At 43.1% G+C, this 13,987-nt stretch overlaps 1 protein-coding gene across 5 annotated transcripts in view; it reads left to right on the plus strand.

Moving 5' to 3' along the window:
* The window catches only part of HIVEP3 (HIVEP zinc finger 3), a 561,080-nt gene that overhangs the window by 134,727 nt on the left and 412,366 nt on the right, over nt 1-13,987 (plus strand). The window lies entirely within an intron of this gene.

Below are 13,987 nucleotides of genomic sequence, written 5' to 3' on the forward strand. Positions count from 1 at the left end.
ATGGGGCTGTGAAATATTGATCAGTTGATCGATAGATGGATATGCTTAGCCTATAGTAAATACAGTGTTCAAAATTCCCCAACGGTACAATGGTTTGAACTCCATGCTTTCACTACTGAGGGCTGAGGTTTGATCCCTGGTTGGGGAACTATGATCCCACAAGCCATGCAGCTAAATAAAATCAAATAAAAATAATAAATAAATACTGTGTTGTTGAATGGCTTGACAAAAAGGGATTTCAGAATCTGGAACACACATGATCAGATCTCTCTCTCTTTTTTTTTTTCAACTCATGGTGAGATTGGAACAGTCTCCATCCAGCTCTGTTGCCTGGCACCCTGGCATCCTAGCTCCCATTGAACCGCAAGCACTCTCTCTCCACTGTTGGGCAGCACTGTTTTCCCTTGTCACCCACCAGTTCTTCTTCCAGCTAGGATGCTGGCTACCCCCTTTTTATTCCTTGAATTGAAGCTCTGTTCATTTCTCCCAAATGTTTATTACAGAAAAAACATAACTGTATAACTATAAGTTGCAAGGGACCCCACTTGTTTGCTTTGTCCCAGTTCCTTTTCTGGACACACCAGTAAGGTAGGAAACAAGGCCTGGAAAGGAAAGGCCCCTGCTACACTCTGAAATCCTCACACCCAGGTTTGCACTCATCTTCACGTATTACAAGGTTTGAAGCCCCGTGTCAATGAATGATATGGCAGGGGAGCCACAGGCCCAGAACTGTTTTTCCTACAACTCCATTAAGGATGTAACTGTACAGGGAGCCTCCAGGGCAGCCAGAGCTTGTGGATGCCCATCCCTGGGCCCTGTCACCCCTGTAAGCCAAGGATTAAGGCTTCCTTTGGATGGTGACTCTCTTATTAGGATGAGGGACAAGAGGTCATTGAGTGCCTAACTGGAAATGAGGATGTAGCTTCACAACCCTACATCCAGAGAAACTCTTTCTGGGTCTGACCATTTTCTCTCTTGAAGAATAAGATGATTCAGGGCCAGGATGATCAAAGAACTAGAGATATCACAATGTGGGTTTGATCCTGGATACTTGCCAAAATGAGGCATCTGAACAGAAGTTTCCTGTGGAAAGAATGAAACTCCCAGAGTATGATCCTCTGTGGGTCTGTGCAGAGAACTCTGAGTGGTATGATGTGTTAACCACCTTTGCTCGGACACTGTGTAAAACATGGTATTAAATATTTCCATGATTAATCTCAGTTAATTCATTCTGATGAGTAGATGATGGCCATTTGCCCTTCAGCAGTGTTTCCCATCTTAGGAATTCTGACTTTATTGGTCTGGGGTAAGTCCTGGGCATTTGGACTTTTAAACACTCCTGCAGTGATTTTAAAGTGTAGCCAAGTCTGGGAACTGTTTTACAGACTAGGGACTCGAGCCTCCAGAGGTCAAAGTCACTGGCCCAAGGTCACACAGCTGGAGTGGAGGTGCAGGATGGAACACATGTATGATTGCATCGCTTGGGCCTGAATGACCCATTCTGTTGCTGATCAGGAACCTGTCAGCACTGGCTCCCAGGTGCTGGCCAGGAAAGCATTGATAAGGATATAAAGATGCTGATGACTTTCCCAGTGCTTCCTTACTGACCCAGTGCTCTCTAGAGTCTAAGCATGTATGTGCTTCATGTCTGATAGGCTCCCAGGATGGAAAGCCACCGGCCTCCACCCCAGGCCAGCCCAGGAGAGGTGCATGCCATGTCCCAACTCTTGATCCTTGCTTAGTTTTCACTTGTGTCCAGGAAAACAAGGATGGATGTTTCTTTTATTTTTTTAGATTAATTTATTTTTTAGTTGAAGGATAATTGCTTTACAGAATTTTATTGCTTTCTGTCAAATCTCAACATGAATCAGCCACAAGTACACATTTATCTCCTCCCTTTTGAACCTCCCTCCCATCTTCCTCCCCAAGAAATGGATTTCTTATTTTTAAATTTACTTTTAATTGGAGGATAATTGTTTTACAGTTGTGTTGGTCTCTTCAGTGCAACAGTGTGAATCAGCCACAAGTGTACATACATCTCCTTCCTCTTGAGCCTCCTTCATTTCTTGATTTCTTGTCTGGTATGGCCCCTAGCCAGGCATAAATGTCTGGGTCCTTCTTGAACAGAGCCAGATAGAAGACAAATCGGGTGATTTTTCCGTTCCTCACCTCTGATAATGGCAGCAGCAGCGAAACTCCCAAGGACTGAGTACTTACTGTATGCATAAGGCGTTGCTCTAAGGGCTTTACACAAATGACTTCATTTTATTCTCAATAGAACCTTGAGAAGGAAGTACTATTATTACTCCGTTCTGCAGATTGGAAAACTGAGGCAGAAATTCAAGTAGTCCCAAGCAGTCTGACTCTGAGGCCCCACTTTTAACCATCAAACTACATTGCCTCCCACAGGTCTTATCTTGTCTTGTTCTTTATTTCAGGAATATCAATTGCTCCCTGGCCTGATGATGAACTTCTAGCACAGAAGTCATTTTTCCACATCACCTTTTCTGGCACAGAGCTGGATGTACAGCAGGTGTTCAGTAAATATTAGTTGGTTGATTTTATTTCAATTGATTTTATTTCTGAGGATGCCACAATATCACATTCTGTGATAATAGTAAATATGTCCCAGGATTGTAATACAGGTTCTACAGTTTCCCCCTTTTTGACTTTTAAGTATTTCTGAACACTCTACATACTTTCTTAAGAATTATACATCATATTCAGTATTAGTAGCAGGACTAATTCTTGTCCTTATCATTTTCCAAGAAGAACACTTTTGTGTGCTCTAGCAGCCTTGATAAGGGCTTTTTGGTGGCTCAGTGGTAAAGAATCCACCTTTAATGCAGGAGATGCGGGTTTGAACCCTGGGTCAGGAAGATCCCTGCAGAGGGAAATGGCAATCCACTCCAGTATTCTTGCCTGGGGAATCCCATAGACAGAGGAGTCTGGCGGGGTTGCAAAGAGTTAGATATGAATATGACTTTGGACTAACAACAGCAACAACAAACAGCCTTGATATCTTTCTTTGTAGGATTGTTTTCCAGAACAAAAGTGGTTCTAACTGGTAACTAGCCCTGTGCCCTCTCCAGCCTCCTGGAATGAAGCTGTCTGTTGGGTGGCTCTTCTGGGGTAATCGGGACAGATTTAATAGACATTGTTGGTGCTCTGCCTGGACACCCTGGGATCACTTTGACCAGTTTTGTGCTCCCACCCCACAGCTTCTAAGGCCTTTGCTGCCCCTTTAAAGAACTGACCTCTTGACATCTTGGTATCTCGGTAGCCAGTATTAACTGGTGTGGGAATGAGAAACTCAGCTGCCTCGCTTTGGGAAGGAGGGAGCAGATTCGGGAGGAGGCCAAGTTTGTACTCTAGGAGTCTCCTGGGGTCAAGCTGAGGCTGGAACTTCACCTGAGGTTAGAGTGACTTGGCTTCTCCCCGGACTCTTTTCCTAAGTCCCTTGGGAGCATTCTTTAATGAATCACCTGGCCAGGAATCCTTGTCCTACTCTGGGGGAACATGTCCTCAGGCCAGGGCTATGGGTTAGATGTCATTTAGACCAGAAAGATACCTCTCAGTCTCTGTTTTACCTCTCATGTTGGTGAGGGTGAATGCAAGGCACTGTCTCCCTACACCTGGTACCCCACCGTCTCAGGGGCACCCATCCATCTCTCTCCTCCTCACCAAAGGCTCATTCCATCAGTAGCTTCTGCTTGCAGCCCACTCCTTTTCCAGATCCCCCTCTCACTTTTTATTTACCAAACTATCACTACTGTCTGTTTCTATTTCAGTCATTCAATTTTCAACAGGTATTTCCTGAGTCCCTGTTTGGCGCCACGCATTCTGCTAGGTGTTGGGGGATCCAACTGTGCAGAAAACTAAGTACTTGTCCTAACAGACCTTACCCTTCTGGGAGGGAAGAAGGCAGCAAGCAAGCAAAGAAATCAATAAGCAGGATAACCACACATTAAGATCAAGGCTGGGAGGGAGATGCTGAGTGGTGCTGAAGGAGGGTAATGTTGGGGCAGCTTCCTGAGGTCTGAGTGCCTGTCTTCCCTCCCACTCCCTCTTCAGTCTTTGTGTGAATCACACCCGCTCCTCATAAGAAGACCTCTGACCTGCACGTCCATCACGACTGGTGGAGTTCAGACTTCATCTTTCTTGCTTTCTGAGCAGCATTTTATTAAGTTTCATTAAAACTCTGCATCCTCTTTTCTGCCCTTGACTTCTGAGCCACCTGGTTTCTGTCCCATTTTCCTGGCTTTCTCTGCCTGGTCTCTTTTGCCATGGCTCACACCCCCTCTGCTTGGCCATTACGGGCCGAAGTAGCCCAGGACCTCTTCTTCCTGTGGACTCCCTGCTGGGTTCAGTTTCTGAACATTCCATCTGGACCACTCTTTGGAACACCTGACTATATCTACAACTGTCTTCTTGACATCTCTGTTTGGATGACCCCACGTGTGCACAACATGGCTTGGTGTCTGCTCACACCCACTCCCCCACCCTGTCAGCCCCACCCCCGGCCTTTGAGTCTCTCCTTTTTGACGTCCCCCTATCAGGAAGGTGCACCTTCAGCTGCTTGAGTCAGAAACCAGACTTCCTCCTCTCATCTTCACTGCTTATCACACCTATCATCACGTCCTCTCCATTCCTCTTCTTAAGGCCATGGGTTTGGATCCATCCACTTGTCTATTCTGACTTCCACCCCTTTGTCCAGGCTTGGCTTTGGCCAAATCTTCCTAACTGGTCCCCCAAGCCCTACCTTGATCCTTCCAGACTGTTCTTGCCCTGGCCCTGATCATGTCTGCGGTTTCTTGCTGAATGAAAGATGATGGAAAATTCTTAATACGAGCTACACAGCCCTAGAAAATAGACCACTGACTCTTTCCCCAGCCCAGTCCCTCCTTTCCCCCCTCACCCCACCCTGCCACCACCAGCCTTCCTAACCAGCATATTCTTTCCCAGTGATGAGCTTAGCTTTGCATGTGCATCTCCCTCTCCCTGGATAGCATTCCAGGGAGGCCCTCTGTGGACAGGCTCACATGTGTATGAAGGATCTGCTGTCTTTATCCCTGAAGTGTTAGGATTGCCATGGTGGGGTGGGGGATATGGCCACTATCTCTCTATTCCCTCTCTGGGGAAACGAAGCCATCTAGGCTGTGTCATGCATCTGGTGGGGAAGGAACTTGGAGTGGGAGGGAGGGAATGGGAGGAATCTCCCACAGGTGCAGGCAAGAAGGAGGTACATTGTCTGTAGAGAATTTAAAAGCAATAATAAAACCCATTAAAAGTCTGTTTGCTTTTTACTCTCACCATGCACCAGAAATTCTAAAAAGTGCTGATAACAAAATGCTCTCCCCCACTGAGGAGGGCTGCTCTCCTCTTCCCTCAGGTGGATCTAGAAATAAGTCCGGGACTCCACCAAGAAATAATAGCAATAATTGCATCATTTACCGACCAGCGTGTGCTAGGCATCTTGTCAGATGTGGAAGGATTCTGCCACTGACTCCTCATGGCAGCCCTCTAGGACAGGCATGATTGTATGTTTAAAGGCAGGCACACCAAGACGGAAAAGGCGAAGTCGACAAAGGCGCCTCTCAAACTGTTGCTGAGGAAGCCCTGAGCAAAGGCAGTTGGTCCTGAAGCACGTGGCTGTGTTTCGCCAGATGCAAAGTAGGCTTCCTGATCTTGTTCTGTTCTTTCTCCTCATGGGTCTCACAAGGCCTGCACTTCCAAGAAATCTGCTCTAGGGAAGGACTTTGTAATTCAGAACTAACCCAGAACACTCCTGACACGGTCCAGCCTTGCTAAGATGCCAAGGTTCTGTTGACCGGGGAGAGGACTATGGCCTGGAAGCTTTCCAGTACAGGGCCAAGACCCTAGATTTGGAGAAACTTGGGCTGGATTAGAATTCTGGCCCTACCGCTTTACAGGACCTTGGGAAGACTGTTCTTAGAGCCTCAGTTTCCTCATCTGTAAAATAGGGATAATAATAAAACTTATTTCATAGAGCTCTTGGGAGAGCCAAATGACTCAGTGAGGGTGAAGCCTTTACCACTGTGCTTATTAGATTTTAGACTCTATTGTGTACGTCAAGCTCAGGGTAGAGTAAATGATGTGTAAGGGACATGGGACATACATGTTTTCCTTCCACACAGAGGTCATCAGGAGGAGTTTCAACATCCGTATTCCTAGGAAGACACCCCTCCTCAGCGGGGTCATGAAACAGACAGGAGGGAACTAAAAATGCACAAACCCCATCAAACAAGCAAACAGATTTCTGGTTGAAGCAGTCCCCTGGTGGAGAGAGGGCCTTTCTGTATGAACAATCAGTAAATGGATGTGTTCCCTGAACATAGCACTTTGTTAAAAAAGGAACTCATTGATGCAAATGAAGACATTATGGCAGAGGTTTGATTTTTCCCAGTTTTTATTTGTATCCCCTTACCAGTGATGCAAGGAAACATCCACAAGGACAGGAGCTGTGTGCTCACCGTCCCTGCCTTGAGAGGTCTCTGTGGCAAGGACGCCACCCCACGGGATTGCCCGGCCCTGCATCTCTGCAGAGAGAGCATGGCTGCTGTATTAATTAAGCAGTGGGTATTTAATGCTTGTTGAATGAATAGATCTGGTTTGTCTTCTAACATGGGAACCAGGACTCTTAGATTTTATGTTATTTCCCCCAAACTGTCAATTCTTACAGCACTCCAGTGAGAAAATAAAGCCTCTATTTGCTCCAGCTGGAAGGCAGCTTCATTTGTGTCTCTTCCTACCTGGAGACAGTTACTTTCGGAGTCAGACATACACACAGCTCTGTGCATCCCTGCTGATGGCTGTCCAGTGCCTTTGTAAATTCTTAGAGTGGTTCTGTTGCTTCTCCTGTGCATCTTCAGTGTGCAGAGGTGTGTGTGTGTGCATGTGCATATGTGCACGTGGGCTGGATTGTGTGGTCAGGCTGACCTGAAGACGCAGCTTAGCCCTGAATCCCAGAGGGTTCTCCTCTGAGCCTGGTCTAGGATGTGGGGGAGAATGTCAGAAATCCTAGGGACAGTTCTGAGCCTTTGCTCTAGGGCCGTGGAAAGGCGCTAAGGTGAGACAGGTGCAAGGTGAAGCTTTTTGCTGACATGGTGTCAGCAGTTCTGGGGTGGGACTCCAGCTGACTCCTTCCTCTGCTCACCCCACCCCATCCCCCGCACCACTCCACTGCAGAGAAAGACCATCTGGGGAGGAGAGGCCCTTTCTCTGTCCTCTTGGCTTTGTGTCCATCGACATTGACTCGCTGGAAACCACATTTTTCTTTCTTATGTTGGATTAAAAGAGCCTGAATTAGTTTGGTATCCATACAGTGAAAACTTTGATTCCAACGTGAACCAAGAAGGAAACAAATAAACATGAAACCAAAGGATGAAACCATCCTGGCCTTAGGATGCTGGGAGGCTGAACGACTGCTTTATCCTTTACAGGAGTTGAACCATGTTAAGAGCAAAACTGTGTCCACGCTGATGGAAGCACTTAGGCTCGGTCTTTCCCCCAGGGCCACACCCCTTCTCCATGGCCCCTCCCCTCCCCCCTTCTTTCACACCCGCTCCTTCCCAGCCCCTGTGTCCTCCTTCTCCCAGCACAAAAGTAGCTCATTCAAAGACTCATATCTCCTTAAGAATGTGGGCCTCATTCACAAACACTGTTCTGGAGGCAGGGCCTGACAAAGATTCTCTTGGTGACCAAACTTTAGGCAGGCCCTTCTTTTTCAATTAGTTTTTGCCTTTCGAGCCTCTGTGTTTGTTTCTGCATTGTCCAGTTTTAGCCAGTCTTGCTAAGTTGATTTAATCAGAATCCTCCATTCTGCATGTCTGATCACCCTCAATATCTGATCAGGCTCCTTTTCCTCCATCCCCTTCCCCCGGTGATATCTCATCACCCAAGCCTGTCTTCAGCAGGAACCTGTTGGGTTGGCTTAGTCAGAACACCCCCGACCCTTGATGTTTCCTCTTAGTAATTCTCCATCCACTAACCCATGCCTTGCTCTGTGGTTATAACTTTCCCCTTTTCTTTATTGTATTCAGAGTTGAGCCCCACCTCTCTCACCTACTGCAAAACCCCATGACAGTGGTGCCTACATCTATCATGATGGCCCTCTAATAAAAGCTTGCCTTTTATGCTTTAACAGGCGTCATTAAATAGTTTTTATCCAACAGGCCCTACAAGGGTGCTGTCAGGATCGTCTGTAGTGGTGGGGTCACCTCTTCTTGAAGACTGTTTGAGGGACCTTGGGCAGAACAGTAAAATGTAACTAAGAGGCCTGACTTTTGTAGGGATGTTCAGGGGACTTGAAAGTGAGACTTGAGGGGAATTCAGGTCTAGCAGAATAGAGATCAGAAGAACAGTGGGCCAAGCAACTGATATGGTTGCCTCCACAGACAGACAGACAGGGAAGGCTGTGTCCCTGGATGTAACCCAAGCTTACCATGATCAACGACGAACAAGCTAATTCAGCACTAACTTGAGAAGAAAAGGAATCGTCATAAACTGGTCGACACCCCACGTCTTTCACTCATCCATTTTAATCCTAAGGCTTTTTAAAAATAAAAGCTAACATTTATGGACTTCCCTGATGGCTCAGTGGTAAAGAATCCACTTGCCAATGCAGGAGACACGGGTTTGATCCCTGGTCCGGGAAGATCCCACATGCCTAGGAATAACTAAGCCCATGTGCCACAAATACTGAGCCTGTGCTCTAGAGCCCGGGGAACCACAGCTACTGAGCCTGTGTGCCAGAACTACTGAAGCCCACTTGGCCCAGAGCCCAAGCTTTACAACAAGGAAAGTCCCAACATAGCAACTGGAGAGTCGCTCCTGCTCACTGCAATTAGAGAAAGCTCACTCACAGCAACAAAGACCTAGCACAGCCCCCACAATAGCTAATGTTTACTGAGAGTTCGCTTTGAGACGGGCATTGTTCTTGTCTCCATTTTACAGAGGGGAAAAGTGCTGCACAGAGACGCTGAAGAATTGGCCAAATGTCACGCAGCTAGAGTGTTGCAGAGTTGGAATTTGTATCCAGGAAGCCTGGTTCCAGAACAAGCCTTTTACCACACCTTATTTTCAAATATGTTCAAATGTATTAATAGGTACAGGAAGCAACTTTTGACATTCAGTGTATAATGAATTATATAGTCAATTAATGTTCACTGGGGCAGTACTGTGATTAGTGGTATGCTTGTATATTAACAACTGAGGGTGCATTTTGACCAATAAACAGTCTTTTCTTTGGAATGTTGCCTATTGCTGTCCTTGACTTCTGGAAAAATCACTCTAGAATTGGGAGTGGTTTTCTTTTCTTTTTTTTTTTAAATATAAATTTATTTATTTTAATTGAGGCTAATTACTTTACAATATTGTATTGGCTTTGCCATACATTGACATGAATCTGCCACGGTGTACGTGTGTTCCCCATCCTGAACACCCCCTCCCACCTCCCTCCCCATCCCCTCCCTCTGGGTGATCCCAGTGCACCAGCCCCGAGCACCCTGTATCATGCATCAAACCTGGACTGGCAATTCGTTTCACATACGATAATATACATGTTTCAATGCTATTCTCCCAAATCATCCCACCCTCACCCTCTCCCACAGAGTCCAAAAGACTGTTCTATACATCTGTGTCTCTTTTGCTGTCTTGCATACAGGGTTATCATTACCATCATTCTAAATTCCATATATATGTGTTATTATACTATATTGATGTTTTTCTTTCTTACTTCACTCTGTATAATAGGCTCCAGTTTCATCCACCTCATTAGAACTGATTCAAATGCATTCTTTTTAATGGCTGAGTAATACTCCATTGTGTATATGTACCACAGCTTTCTTATCTATTTGTCTGCTGATGGACATCTAGGTTGCTTTCATGTCCTGGCTATTATAAACAGTGCTGTGATGAACATTGGGGTACACATGTCTCTCAATTCTGGTTTCCTTGGTGTGTATGCCCAGCAGTGGGATTGCTGGGTCATATGGCAGTTCTATTTCCAGTTTTTTAAAGGAATCTCCACACTGTTCTCCATAGTGGCTGTACTAGTTTGCATTCCCACCAACAGTGTATGAGGGTTCCCTTTTCTCCACACCCTCTCCAACATTTATTGCTTGTAGACTTTCAGATAGCAGCCATTCTGACTGGCGTGAAATGGTACCTCATTGTGGTTTTGATTTGCATTTCTCTGATAATGAGTGATGTTGAGCATCTTTTCATGTGTTTGTTAGCCATCTGTATATCTTATTTGGAGAAATGTCTGTTTAGATCTTTGGCCCATTTTTTGATTGGGTCGTTTATTTTTCTGGAATTGAACTGCAGGAGTTGCTTGTATATTTTTGAGATTAATTCTTTGTCAGTTGCTTCATTTGCTATTATTTTCTCCCATTCTGAAGGCTGTCTTTTCACATTGCTTATAGTTTCCTTTGTTGTGCAGAAGCTTTTAATTTTAATTAGGTCCCATTTGTTTATTTTTGCTTTTATTTCCATTACTCTGGGAGGTGGGTCATAGAGGACCCTGCTGTGATGTATGTCAGAGAGTGTTTTGCCTATGTTCTCCTCTAGGAGTTGTATAGTTTCTGGTCTTACATTTAGATCTTTAATCCATTTGGAGTTTATTTTTGTGTATGGTGTTAGAAAGTGTTCTAGTTTCATTCTTTTACAAGTGGTTGACCAGTTTTCCCAGCACCACTTGTTAAAGAGATTGTCTTTTCTCTGTTGTATATTCTTGTCTCCTTTGTCAAAGATAAGGTGTCCATAGGTGCGTGGATTTATCTCTGGGCTTTCTATTTTGTTCCATTGATCTATATTTCTGTCTTAGTGCCAGTACCATACTGTCTTGATGACTGTGGCTTTGTAGTAGAGCCTGAAGTCAGGCAGGTTGATTCCTCCAGTTCCATTCTTCTTTCTCAAGATTGCTTTGGCTATTTGAGTTTTTTTGTATTTCCATACAAATTGTGAAATTATTTGTTCTAGCTCTGTGAAAAATACCATTGGTAGCTTGATAGGGATTGCATTGAATCTATAGACTGCTTTGGGTAATATACTCATTTTCACTATATTGATTCTTCCAATCCATGAACATGATATATTTCTCCATCTATTAGTGTCCTCTTTGATTTCTTTCACCAGTGTTTTATAGTTTTCTATATATAGGTCTTTTGTTTCTTTAGGTAGATATATTCCTAAGTATTTTATTCTTTCCGTTGCAATGGTGAATGGAATTGTTTCCTTAATTTCTCTATTTTCTCATTATTAGTGTATAGGAATGCAAGGGATTTCTGTGTGTTGATTTTACATCCTGCAACTTTATTATATTCATTGATTAGCTCTAGTAATTTTCTGGTGGAGTCTTTAGGGTTTTCTATGTAGAGGATCATGTCATCTGCAAACAGTGAGAGTTTTACTTCTTCTTTTCCAATTTGGATTCCTTTTATTTATTTTTCTGCTCTGATTGCTGTGGCCAAAACTTCCAAAACTATGTTGAATAGTAGTGGTGAGAGTGGGCACCCTTGTCTTGTTCCTGATTTTAGGGGAAATGCTTTCAATTTTTCACCATTGAGGATAGTGTTTGCTGTGGGTTTGTCATATATAGCTTTTATTATGTTGAGGTATGTTCCTTCTATTCTTGGTTTCTGGAGTGTTTTTATCATAAATGGATGTTGAATTTTGTCAAAGGCTTTCTCTGCATCTATTGAGATAATCATATGTCTTTTATTTTTCAATTTGTTAATGTGGTGTATTACATTGATTGATTTGCAGATATTGAAGAATCCTTGCATCCCTGGGATAAAGCCCACTTGGTCATGATGTATGATATTTTTAATACATTGTTGAATTCTGTTTGCTAGAATTTTGTTAAGGATTTTTGTATCTATGTTCATCAGTGATATTGGCCTGTAGTTTTCTTTTTTTGTGGCATCTTTGTCAGGTTTTGGTATTAGGGTGATGGTGGCCTCATAGAATGAGTTTGGAAGTTTACCTTCCTCTGCAATTTTCTGGAAGAGTTTGAGTAGGATAGGTGTTAGCTCTTCTCTAAATTTTTGGTAGAATTCAGCTGTGAAGCCATCTGGTCCTGGGCTTTTGTTTGCTGGAAGATTTCTGATTACAGTTTCAATTTCCGTGCTTGTGATGGGTCTGTTAATATTTTCTATTTCTTCCTGGCTCAGTTTTGGAAAGTTGTACTTTTCTAAGAATTTGTCCATTTCTTCCGAGTTGTCCATTTTATTGGCATATAATTGTTGATAGTAGTCTCTTATGATCCTTTGTATTTCTGTGTTGTCTGTTGTGATCTCTCCATTTTCGTTTCTAATTTTATTGATTTGATTTTTCTCCCTTTGTTTCTTGATGAGTCTGGCTAATGATTTGTCAATTTTATTAATCTTCTCAAAGAACCAGCTTTTGGCTTTGTTGAGTTTTGCTATGGTCTCTTTTGTTTCTTTGCATTTATTTCTGCCCTAATTTTTAAGATTTCTTTCCTTCTACTAACTCTGGGGTTCTTCATTTCTTCCTTTTCTAGTTGCTTTAGGTGTAGAGTTAGGTTATTTATTTGACTTTTTTCTTGTTTCTTGAGATATGCCTGTATTGCTATGAATCTTCCCCTTAGCACTGCTTTTATAGTGTCCCACAGGTTTTGGGTTGTTATGTTTTCATTTTCATTCGCTTCTGTGCATATTTTGATTTCTTCTGTGATTTGTTGGTTATTCAGCAGCGTGTTGTTCAGCCTCCATATGTTGGAATTTTTAATAGTTTTTCTCCTGTAATTGAGATCTAATCTTACTGCATTGTGGTCAGAAAAGATACTTGGAATGATTTCAATTTTTTTGAATTTACCAAGGCTAGATTTATGGCCCAGGATGTGATCTATCCTGGAGGAGGTTCCATGTGCACTTGAGAAAAAGGTGAAATTCATTGTTTTGGGGTGAAATGTCCTATAGATATCAATTAGGTCTAACTGGTATATTGTATCATTTAAAGTCTGTGGTTCCTTGTTAATTTTCTGTTTAGTTGATCTATCTATAGGTGTGAGTGGGGTATTAAAGTCTCCCACTATTATTGTTTTGTTGTTAATTTCCCCTTTCATACTTGTTAGCATTGGTCTTACATATTGTGGTGCTCCTATGTTGGGTGCATATATATATTTATTATTGTTATATCTTCTTCTTGGATTGATCCTTTGATCGTTATGTAGTGTCCTTCTTTGTCTCTTTTCACAGCCTTTGTTTTAAAGTCTATTTTATCTGATATGAGTATTGCTACTCCTGCTTTCTTTTGGTCTCTATTTGTGTGGAATATCTTTTTCCATCCCTTCACTTTCAGTCTGTATGTGTCCCCTGTTTCGAGGTGGGTCTCTTGTAGACAACATATACAGGGGTCTTGTTTTTGTATCCATTCAGCCAGTCTTTGTCTTTTGGTTGGGGCATTCAACCCATTTACGTTTAAGGTAATTATTCATAAGTATGATCCCATTGCCATTTCCTTTATTGTTTTGGGTTTGAGTTTATACACCCTTTTTGTGTTTTCTGTCTAGAGAAGATCCTTTAGCATTTGTTGGAGAGCTGGTTTGGTGGAGCTGAATTCTCTCAGCTTTTGCTTGTCTGTAAAACTTTTGATTTCTCCTTCATATTTGAATGAGATCCTTGCTGGGTACAGTAATCTGGGCTGTAGGTTGTTTTCTTTCATCACTTTAAGTATGTCCTGCTATTCCCTTCTTGCCTGAAGAGTTTCTATTGAAAGATCAGCTGTGATCCTTATGGAAATCCCCTTGTGTGTTATTTGTTGTTTTTCCCTTGCTGCTTTTAATATTTGTTCTTTGTGTTTGATCTTTGTTGATTTGATTAATATGTGTCTTGGGATGTTTTGCCTTGGGTTTATCCTGTTTGGGACTCTCTGGGTTTCTTGGACTTGGCTGATTATTTTTTTTTTTTTGGCTGATTATTTCCTTCCCCATTTTAGGGGA

The sequence above is a fragment of the Bubalus bubalis genome, chromosome 6 (genome assembly GCF_019923935.1).
Source record: "Bubalus bubalis isolate 160015118507 breed Murrah chromosome 6, NDDB_SH_1, whole genome shotgun sequence".
NCBI classification, from domain to species: domain Eukaryota; kingdom Metazoa; phylum Chordata; class Mammalia; order Artiodactyla; family Bovidae; genus Bubalus; species Bubalus bubalis.